Genomic DNA, 12,099 nt, shown 5'->3' on the forward strand with positions numbered 1-12,099 from the left:
ATTTCTTCACGCACTAGTTACTGGAGACCAGTGACCTAGACTGAGCCCTGCCAGAATCCCAAAAGGGTTAGACTCTCATCACTCAACTTCACATATTGTCTTTGGAATTGGTGCAAAGGTTTTTATTTGTCTTGTTGTCTTGTCTGAGTCTGTATTCTTGAAAATGAAAATTCCAGTGACCATAAGTATTAATATTATTGCCCCTTAGAAACACATGGCTTAAGACGCATGTTAGCAGAAACCAGTCTGAAGATGTCACTCAACAAAAACATTTCCAGAAGCTTAGTACTTAATTGGCCTTATTAGCACCATCTGCTCATCAGTCTTGCTTGTGGAAAAGTGTTTTCATCGGATAGCAACAAGTTGAAAACAAGGCAGATCACCACACTTTGTTTTGAATTTGACACCACGTTTTGTCTGCCTCTTATCACAGTTTTAAATCATCACATTAAAGAAGTGAATCAAATCATAGCACTTACATTACATGTTAGACCCTGGCTTCCTCTGTGATCCCTTGGGCATGTGTGCATGTCCAGAAGTCCTTTTCTTTCCAGACCTGCATCTGTCAGATTGCTTAGCCAGGCATTTGGAGAAATCCTCTCTTAGTGGCAATTTTCAAGTAAACCTTGTTCACACACTGCACTTTTTTTTCCATTCTACAAATCTCGTTACTCTAACACATCTTTTCCCATCATGAAAAGTTTTTCATAGGAATGTAGAAATTAAAGTCAGATGTTGGGCGATAATTTGAACTAAAAATTACTCTTATTATAAAGGCATTCTTCTGAGAGCTTTTCGACAACACAGCACTAATCATAAGAGAGTTTACTATATGGATTTCCTACCTTAAATATCTACTTTAACATTATGAATTTAACCATAGATCATTTTGAATATACTTATATAGCAACGCTCATTTCAGAATTTGACTTAAAATGTAGGGAAAGTTAAAATTAAGTTTCACTTCTTTAAACTTATACATCATTTTTATCACAGAAAAATGTAACATTAAAAAAATGATAATTTCCCAAAGTGGCAATTTAGGCAAAGCAAACATAACACTTATTAAAGAAAAGAATGTAAACAACAGCTTCCTTTCTTAGCCATCTTGGCTGCTAGTATAACTGTTTACACTACACCAAATTAATACTTTTTATTGAAAAAAATAAAATGATAAGCAGGAAAAACAAAGTTATCCTCAGAGCTCTATCCAAAACATAAAAGACTCTACCAGGGAAAATAGCAAAAACCAGATGTAAATTTAAGTTTATTCCTCTCTTTTTTCACAAGAAAAGCACACATGCGACATGCGTGCACACTCGAACACACACACACACACACACACACACACACCCCACCCCTGGAATTCAGAATATACTACAGCATCAATCTTGGCAATAAAATATAGCATTTTTGTAGACTGATGAAACCAAAAGGATTTAGCATAATGGTTAAAAGCTCCTTTGTTTCCAATCCATAAAATGTTAATAATTATACCTTCCTCCTAAAATCGTTGTGCTAATTAGAGGAGAAATATATAAAAGATCTGGCACATAATAAATAGCAGCCATAATTTTTGTAAAGGATGAAGTTAAAAATTGTAAATAAATATTGTAAACATTTACAATGTTTGAGCCTATTTCAAGAAATTTTTCTTTAATTCCTGTTTCTATAACTAATAATTTTAGCAGTTCTCACCATACACCTTATTAATTTAATTCCACTTTCCAGCAAAGAGTTATTAAGACTTACTAAAAAGGCTTTAAAATATTATTAGAATCTCATTATCACCTAGATAGAAGTAATATAATACATTTATTAATCTTGTAAACAGTAAATGCTCAAATATTTAAACCAATTACATTCACACATTTTAGGCTGCATCCTTCTTAACTTTAAAATTTGTCTATGAAAATAAGTAATCTACTAATCTACAAGGATTTCTTACTCATGACAGTACAGTATGGCATTTCATCTTATATTTAACAGTTTTGAGTAAATTTGCATTATAAGCAAATAAAATATTTTAAACTTGCATGTAATCATGTACTTTACTGAAATGAAAAATATTTGTTAATACATTTATCAAGAAAATTCATTAAACTAATTTGACAAGTACAACATCATCCATGTAGTACTCTCACCAAAAATGTCTGATGTGAATCTAATCATGAGAGAAAAAAGTCATATTAATTCAGATTGAAGAACAGCCTAGAAAACAACTGCCCTGGACTCTTCTGTGTAATCAATGTCATGAAAGACAAAAAAGGATGGGCAAGTGCTCCAGATTAAAGGAGCCTAGAGAGATTTGAAAACTAAATACAAGTGAGGATCTGTAATTGGATCCTCAATCAGAGGGGAAAATGATCTATATAGGCTATTATTGGGACAACTGAGAGGATTTGAAAATAGACTGCATATTAGATAATAATGGATTCAAGTTAAATTTAAGTGTAATAACTGGATTGTTATTACATAGAATGACCATGTTCTTAAGAGATACGTGCAAAAGCATCAGAATGTCTGCAATTAACTTTTAAAATGGATCAGCCAAATAAAAACTATAACTATATAGAGAGAAGCAATTATGGCAAATTGTTAACATTTTTTTAAATCTATGTGAATAGTACATGGTTGTTCATTGTGCTATTCTTTCAACTTTGCTATAGGTTTAAAAATACAAAAGTGGGAGTAAACAAAGCCAAACTACCTAATTTTAAAAGTATACTTTATCTTACAATGAGTGGGCATTCCTTCCTGCATTCTCACCCTTTCCCCGCCACCTCTATCCCCCCCAATGGTACTGGTTGTCTGTTGGCTACATTGCCCTGTCATTTCTCTGGGTCTCTGGTGCCCTGCAGAAACCACTCAGACAATAAATCCACTGTAGCCATTGACACATTCTCTTTTGTAAGATGGCGTTCATTCTCAAGTGCACATGATTTATTTAGTTCAGACCATCTGCATGTGTACTTTTTTTGTCTTCGACTATTCAAACCAGAATTTGTATGTTATTCTAATTAAAATAAAAACTGTATAAAGCTCATGGGGAGGGGCTTTATTACAAATTTAAAACTCTCTGTTTCTCATTTTTCTACCTGTAAATTAAGGGAACACTACCTGCCTCACAGCAGTGCTGGGAGGATTAAGTGAACAAATATATGAAAACACTGAGCCCAGAGTCTGGCATTCAATAATTTATTGATATTCAATAAATTATAGCAATTATTATCACCCTAACTTTAATTTAAGAAGATTCTTATTTCTTTTTTTGTAAGGAAAATAGTTAGATACTATGTATCAGAAGCCATGATTAAGCTCAAATTTATTTCTAGTGACAAAAAGTGTGTAAAGCCTCATAAAATATTCTACTCTGAGCAAAATGACCTCTATTATAGATATTACTTGGTCAACAGAAAGCTAGTATTATGGAAATTCATAGATAGTGGCAAAATACTATAATTCATTATACTTACAGTCTTTAATCCTAAAATCTATTTTAGAGATGCTCTCCTCTGGCCTATAGGGGTAGTATGCAATGATTCTTTTCCATTTTCATGTCTCTAGCACTAGTAGATGCAAATAATAAATGATCAAGAAATGTTTCCAGATTGAAGTAAAGATGGCAGAACAAAATAAAATGTTTGAATGCTAATGAGAATGATCATGGAGAGGGGAAAAAATTGGTAACATAGGTGTCTCTGTTAATCTTGTTCTGCTACAACAGAATACCTGAAACTGGGTAATTTATAATGAACAGAATTTGTCAGCTTATGGTTCTGGAGGCTGGGAAGTTCAATATCAAGGCACTGGAATCTGATGAGGGTCTTTTTGCTGCATCATCTCATGGCAAAAGGTGGAAAGACGGTGAGAGAGAACAAGCGGCGGCCAAACTCACCCTTTCATAACAGCACCAATCCCACCCATCAGGGTGGAGCCCTCATAGCCTAATCACCTCTTAAAGGTCCCACTTTTTCATACTGTTACAATGGCAATTGAATTGCAACATGAGTTTTAGAGGGGACAAACATTCAAAACATAGCAGCAGAAAAAAGAAAGAATAACTGCTAGAGATGTACTTTAATAAACAAGAAAGGATGAGATTAGCCTGTTAAAGGAGCTCAGATTATTCATTTAAAAATAACATTCCTTTGAGGGAGATGACTTGAGAGGACGTGTTGGAGGTTTGAGGAGAGATGAGAAGGTATGAAACTGTCATCTAAGAGAGTAGGAAAGTGAATGGACCAGAATACAGGACAATTCTCAGAAATTATTAAGGTCCCACATGAGGTTAAGGATCATGAATTTAAATTGAGACCAATAAGCACAACCGTGTGTTTCTCCCAGCTATGTTTAGTTGTGTGGGTGTAGGCACCCCACAGACAATAGCTGAATTAACCAGGGTTGTGATTTGCCAAGGCAATGCTATCAGGTAAGAGAGAAGGGCAAAGGATTTCCGGATGAATGGCAGTGAGTGATTTTAGTGCTTGACTAGGGAATTTAAACTGGATAAGGAGGGGAAAATGCTCAACAGGAAGAGGGAAGACAGGTAAAAATGGTAGGATCAATGGACTGCAGGTGCTGATTGACTTGTTATAGTTACAGCATAGAGGGATAAACTAGAAAAGTGATTGTCAGAATAGTATGCAGGAAATTGAGATTATGAAGCTGTTGCAATTATTGATAACAAGAAGGTCTAGAAGAATTATTTTCATATAATTATGAAAATAAAGAGCTGAGTATGGTGGAAGTTAAGATTATTGGAGGAGAGATATTCAAAGAACTAAGTGACCAGGCTATTAGAAAGATCACCCACGTGTTTATTAATATTACCAAGAATTAAGACAGGAATAGTGTACAGTGAGTCGGGAAATAAAACCATGAAATGAAGGACAGGGGTTCAGGGAAATAGGGAGATGTTGGTTAAAGGGTACAAACTTGAAGTTATAAGATGAATAATTTTTGGAGACCTAAGGTATAGCATGATCACTATAGTTCATAATGTATTATATGCTTGAAATTTGCTGAGAGTAGATCTTAAGTATTCTCATCACTAAAAAAAAAAAAAAGGTAACTATGTGAAGTGATGGATATGCTAATTAGCTTGTTTGTGGTAATCATTTTACAATGTATATGTATATCAAAACATCATATTGGCTGGGCATGGTGGCTCACGCCTGTAATCCTAGCACTCTGGGAGGCCGAGGTGGGCGGATCGTTTGAGCTCAGGAGTTCGAAACCAGCCTGAGCAAGAGCGAGACCCCATCTCTACTAAAAATAGAAAGAAATTAATTGGACAATTAAAAATATATAGAAAAAATTAGCCGGGCATGGTGGCGCATGCCTGTAGTCCCAGCTACTCAGGAGGCTGAGGCAAGAGGATTGCTTGAGTGCAGGAGTTTGAGGTTGCTGTCAGCTAGGATGACGCCATGGCACTCTAGCCCAGGCAAAAGAGTGAGACTCTGTCTCAAAAAAACAAAACAAAACAAAAAAAAACCCATCATATTGTATACTTTGAATATATACAATTTTTATCTGTTAATTATACCTCAGGCTGAAAATTTTTAAAAATGAGATAAAATGATCAGATTCTGCAAAAAATAAAGAAGAAAGAAAAGAAATGAAGGACAGAAACCCAGGGGACTAGCAGACAGAGGCAGTAATGGAAGTATGGGGTGATACAGCCTGGGTGTTTTTTTAGGGCAAAGAGGGTGAGAATGCTCTGAACGTGGAGACAAGGAGCGGGGAGGACACATACTTCCACTCCAGCCCAACTGTATGGCAAAAAAAAATCTTACCACTTGACAGTGTAGGAGAAAGCCCCTGAGACAGCCAAGTTTCAATTACAGCAAGGAAGTGAGGGAAACCTTTAAAGACAGTTGAAGATATAGAAGTGTTTATTGATGATGGATCATGAGTTCCAAAGGACACAGTGTCAAAGGAAGCTAGGAAGAAGTGGGAGAAAGGAATAAAATAGGGTATGGAGGCCGGGTGTGGTGGCTCACACCTGTAATCCTAGCCCTCTGGGAGGCCGAGGGAGGAGGATTGCTTGAGGCCAAGAGTTTGAGACCAGCCTGAGCAAGCACAAGACCATCTCTACAAAAAATAGAAATATTAGCTGGGCATGGTGGTGGGTGCCTGTAGTCCCAGCTACTCGGGAGGCTGAGGCAGGAGAATCGCTTGAGCCCCAGAGTTTGAGGTTGCAGTGAGGCATGATGATGCCACTGCACTCTAGCCCAGGTGACAGAGTGAGACTCTGTCTCAAAAAAAAAAAAAAAAAAAAATAGGGGATGTGACCAGTCTAGGAATTGGAGTGGGAAATGAGTGGGAATGAGAGTATTGTGCTACTTGCAGTTTTAACACGAGACTAATTTTAGTGGTTTCAAGGCAGATACTGATGGCAAAGCTGTGAGTGTTGAGAAGCAAGGGGTAGTGGGTTTCCAGGGCTTCCTCTTGCGTCTACATATGGAGGCAAAGACATCTAGCAAGAGGGAGTCTTACTGCAAGCACAAGGAGTCCCCTCTTGGCCCTGACAACAGAGATTAGATCCAGTGCCCTTAAATCATTCCTGACCCCTGCCAGGAGAGAAGTCTTTTTTCAAGTGTATGGGGCTCTCGCTTGATCCCTGCAGAGCAGGGGAGGACAGATCTTCCAAGGGTATGGCAGCTGCTTTCTAGCCCCTGTTGATGAGGTTTAAAAGGCCTGAGGAAGCCAGGAGTAGGACTCTGCATTAAGGAGTATGTCCAAGCCAGCACAGGAGTCAAGTTTCATAGAAAAACTCTAATGAGATTTTTATTAGAATTGCATTGTATCTACAGAATGGCTTGGAGAGAATACTAGGTGTTTAATAAATGCTCTCTGAATGAATGAATGAAACATGAATGATAGCCTTCTTTTCAGCCTCTCAGAAGTGTTAGCATGTTTACACCATCACATATTTCAGTGCTTTCCCCAAAGCCCCTCCTCTGTCCTTAGCATCCTTGGGATCCTTTTCTCTCTTTTTGGTGGATTTAGAGATTTGGGGGCAAGTGGACAGCCCTTCATTTTACCTTAAAGATTTCTCCTGTAGAGAAAACCCAACTCTGAGAGGAGAAAAAGCAAGGGGATTTTGTGTTTCCCCAGCCCCTTTTCATGAAACAGATATTAGTCACTGCTCTTTCTGCTTTATTTGTTCATCACTACCCTCAGTCAGGAGCCTAAGAACCAAGCTGTCTGTAAATTTTTTTCTTATCAGGGAAGATGTATTATTTATACTGCCTCCCATGTATTTGCTGTCTGAGTTCCTGGGTTCGAGAACAAGCTCACTAGCCAAAATTTGGCAGAACATTAGGCCATGGACAACTCTTGTGGCAGAAGGTTGTGACATGTAGCACCTCAGATGCCCTGAGGAGTCTTCCTGGTACTCAGGGACTAACTTCCTGAATTGCTCAATCTTCGCTCACTGACTCCAACTTCCTTCCTGTCCACCTATCTCCCGTCCCCTTCTCCATTTACCTCCATTAACCCCAGTCCACCCTGTGTAAAATGAATACTAATTCATACATCTATTTTTGTGATCATGTTATTATTGTTACCTAAAGACCAGGTGGCACAATACAATTATATCATCATTTCCCTCTGTTTCCCAAGTGTTTTTCTTCATTTCCTTGAAGTATGACACTGTCAAATAACTAATAAAGTGGCTGCTCTTTGGTAATAGTGACACTGCTATCATTAACAATGTTCAAGAGGTCCATCTATCTGTAACTCAGAAGAACTGAATCTGAAGGTGGCTCTGCGGCCCCAATTAAACCACCATATTCATTCACTTCCAATAAGTGTTTCAGTGCCTACTATGCTGTGTAAGTCGCGATGGCATTTTTACCCTAGGTATATTTACCTGAGAGTCACGTTAGACCATGAAGCCTTCAGTCCTTTTATCTCTTTTCAAACATATAACTAGCTATAAATATTATAATTATCATAATTATATTTCAATAACATTACTGTGTAATAATAAATGTGATGCACATACAGTAAATTTTGAAGAAAAAAGTAGATGGTATATTTTAGTGCATTTCTCGTTAATATTTAACTCTCAACAATCACTGTTTAATCTAACCTTCATTTGTGCAGACTTGATTAGAATGCTCCTTTTTAACTCAACCTCCCTAGGTTAACTTTTGATGCTATTTGATTTACTTGCTTTTGGTTTTGCCATCATTAGCTTAATAATTCAAAAACTCTTGAATTAGTGAAGACTAACTCAGATGATTATTTCAATTAGTTTGCTTTTAAGTTCTTAAAAATTATGTTTCAAATGATTGTGAAAAGCTTCTCAGATCATACACACATACATACACAGGCACACATATGTACAGACATACACATATAATTGGTGAAACAAACAAATTATAATTTAGACTGAGCTTGTTTTCCATTATAAAGTCCAGTATGAGGAATTTGATACCTATTAAAAAATACTTAAGGTTAAATTTTTAAAGCCATTAACACAGATGGAATGTTTTTCAGTTTTGAGGGAAAAGGAGATTAAAATATTTGCTGTTTTCTAATTGCTTAACTGAAAAAAAAAATCAAGTGAATCCCTATTATTGAGTCGCTTTCCAGGATTTATTTTCCAAAGTGTAAGCCTTTAGTTTAAAAAGACAATATTATACACTGTTGTCAATTTCTTTCAAATTTCAAGAAAGGATGATACTGTGAAAACAGTTATTAAAGTTGAAGTGCATTGCATTGCACTAATTATTTTGAAACCACAGCAATTTCCAATTTACTTAAATGAAATTTAACTTCCTCATAAAATGTCAACAAATATCTATTAAGATACTACAATGCCAGATGAACCAATACTTATCTCTTCAACATCGTTCATATCAATAGAGCCTTTAAATGTTAATATGTCAATGATTCTTAAATATAAACTCTACTTCTGAAATAAAAATTCAATTTTCATAAAGTAAAAATTTAAGTAACCATCAAGTGTGTTGACATGCAAATTAATATTCAAGTTTAGTGTTTTGAAATTATGTTACAAAAGAAACAAATTCTTTTGTTTTAAACAACTTTAATGAGGACATAGTTGAAAGCAAAGACTTCACAATTACAATAATTTAGATTTCAATTTTGAAATAATAATCTTTGAAAACCTAAAATTAGTCACCGAAAGGGTTAAATTCATTTTCCATCATTTTGCATTATATATAATTAAACAACAGCAAATTTATACTCCTTAGGTATTGGGCTGACATTTCCACTTATTTACTATCTGCATTAGGGGCATTCTTTTAAGTTACTTCAAGTATTTTTGGAACAAAGCAAGACATAAACAAATGTATTACATACGTGGTTGTATTTCTTTTTCCAGCACATTTAAATATCTTATGTGATCTCCAGGAATTAAAGATAAAATGAAACACTATACAGTACTATTCACTATAGTCTTTCATGTGAGTGAGTTGTAAGAAGGTGAAATTACACCGTGTTTTATGTTTAAGAAGGTGGGAAGATACTAAATTATTGCAATAAGCAATCTTACAGATGGGTTCTGAAAATAACCAAAAGATCATTAGCTTACAGAAGATGTTAAAAGCTTGTTGTCACTTTTATTATTCCTGGTAACATATGAACTTTACAAACCCTTCAAGTTCTTACCAAAGCATCCTCAACTCAGGCATGACTGAACAAAATATCAAAAGAGAAGGCCAACTCTTTCTTCAGGTCATCTCCCATATACCCACTCCCACTCTATGCCACCCTACCACCATCCCCCTAAGTAATTCTGACCATAACCTCTCCTTCTCACTCTACCACCCCAATCTCAATGCATTCCTAGGACTCTGCAACCACTAAAATCCAAAAGATAATTTCAAAACAGAAGGCAGACATGATTGGTAGCCTATCATCATTTTCCCAATTTTTAATAGTTTATATGGCAATTTAAAGAAACTCGAATTTTTTCTAGCAGGAGTATTTCAGCAAAGGTGGGTTTTCCCTCCAGATCCAGATACGAGCCCTAACTGGTCCCAAAGAAGAGTGTAATCTCAACCTCCTTTATTAATGGTTGGTGTGGCCTAGTTCTGGTTTGTTTTGACCAGCAAAATATGAAGAGAAGTCTGCTGGGTGCACTTTTGGGAAGATTTTGCCTTCTTTCTGCCTTGAATGTATGAAGATGCAGCAATCTTGTGACTGTGAGGTGCTAGGTCTAGAACAATAGGCCAACATTCTGAGGATAGCAGAGAAGAGCACACCTGAGACATTGAGTGCCATGTCTGGAATCCCCTACTTTCAAGTTTCTTGTTTTGTGAGATATTTGAATGTCTTTATGGATTATGTAATTAATGGTTGGGTAATCTGTGATTTGCAGTAGAAAATCTTAAATGATTTTTAGAAAATTAAAAGATGATACTTTGCCTATTCCACTCAACTTTAAGCACTATCTAATGCCTTTTAATGACACCCCTTTTGAAGAGAAACATTTTCCTTTTCCGTTCTTTTTTCTGTATTATGCTACACACCTATTCTCATTTCTATGATTTTATTACTGTAAAGGAAGCTTTACGAAATTATAAAGAATTAAATACCCTTAAGGTTCCCATTTGGTATATCCTTTCCCATTGTTACGATGTGTCAACTTTTAAAGTATTCAATCTCCTCCCAAACTGCACCATATACATTAGTATGTGTTTTCAGGAAAGGATATTATTAAGAGAGTTAAAAATGCAGAATCCTCAGCGTCATGCCAGAATTGGTGAAATTGGAGTCTCTAAAAGTAGGACCCAGGAATCTGCATTGTAATAAACTCTCTCATTATAGATTGAGAGCCACAGGTTTCAGGTGACTTATTTTGTACAGACCTGGGTTGGAGGTAAAGGACTTTGAAATAAGGTACCTGAGACCCTTAAATAATCCTGAAGAAGTGGGCTAACTTGGGCTTTCCTGGCCATCAGTCATGTCTCCTTGTCAGGAGAGAGTATGGAGCAGTAAGGCTTCCTCTTCTAATGAAATCATTTATGTAAATAATAACAAGGAAACATTAAAGTCTATTTACTACTAATTTTTTTGGCTTACATTGAGTCATCTCTGATAGAAAGTCTCTGATAAAAGTTGGCTTTCAATGCCTCACATGAGAAAGTAAAAGTATTAATCAGAGATCATCATTGTCCACCACCTTCAGTATTAAAGAAGGAGGCTTCCTTTAAGGGAAAGAAGCAACGACGAGTTTGTGGATGTTGTGTTGCACCCAGACAAACATATTTTTTTCTGTCTTCTCTAAGAAAGATGGTTGCATGAGATAAAGGGACTAGGATCTCTAATTCCTGTTTGGATCTTTGAAATAATTCAACAGTTAAGGAAAGAGACTTTACCACCAGAGGGTTGAGTAACTAATAATATTTCATTATTTATCAATATTATTTTGAGTAGAGAGTAAACAGAATTTGCTGAAAAATATTTCTAACTGACATCTGAAATTTTCACTCACTGGCTTATAAAATGACATATTATTTCCAGTACTTAGCAAGGAAAAGGAGTTTCCCAGATCATTGGCCAAAAATTCCCCTAGAGCTGATTTCTATGAGGGAATTTGGTTGAATTTCACTTGAGACTTAATAGGTACGTGAATACTTAATCAACTTACCTCCATTGTTCTGCACCACCTGAATCTTCAGAAGTCTCAGGAACTAAAAAAGACTTCTCAAAAATAAGAGACCCCTGACCCCTAGAGAATGGTAGAAGACAAAGAACACAGAGGTCTGATGAGTTATGGAGGTAGCAAACTCAAGTGCCCAGGTGAGAATAGACATATATATTACATGAAAAAAGTAAGCCAGGGGTAGTCGACTATTCCAGAATGGAAGGGGCATGGCCCCTCTCAAGCCCAGCCCAGCCAAAAGGTATCATACAGGAGGATTACTCAGTGTGGGATGAATCTTCCAATTTTTTATAGGAAGCTAGAAAGCAGAATGTTTACATGAAAGCTCACAATTTCTAGATGTTGGCTTAAGAGAATTTTAAACACTGTATGAGCCAATAAAACACATCTTCAAGGCTAAATTTTGCCCGTGAGCATATACTTACAACCAGAGTTTTTCCTTCAAAGGT

The sequence above is a fragment of the Propithecus coquereli genome, unplaced genomic scaffold, assembly GCF_000956105.1.
Source record: "Propithecus coquereli isolate 6110/MARCELLA unplaced genomic scaffold, Pcoq_1.0 Scaffold110, whole genome shotgun sequence".
Lineage (NCBI taxonomy): Eukaryota > Metazoa > Chordata > Mammalia > Primates > Indriidae > Propithecus > Propithecus coquereli.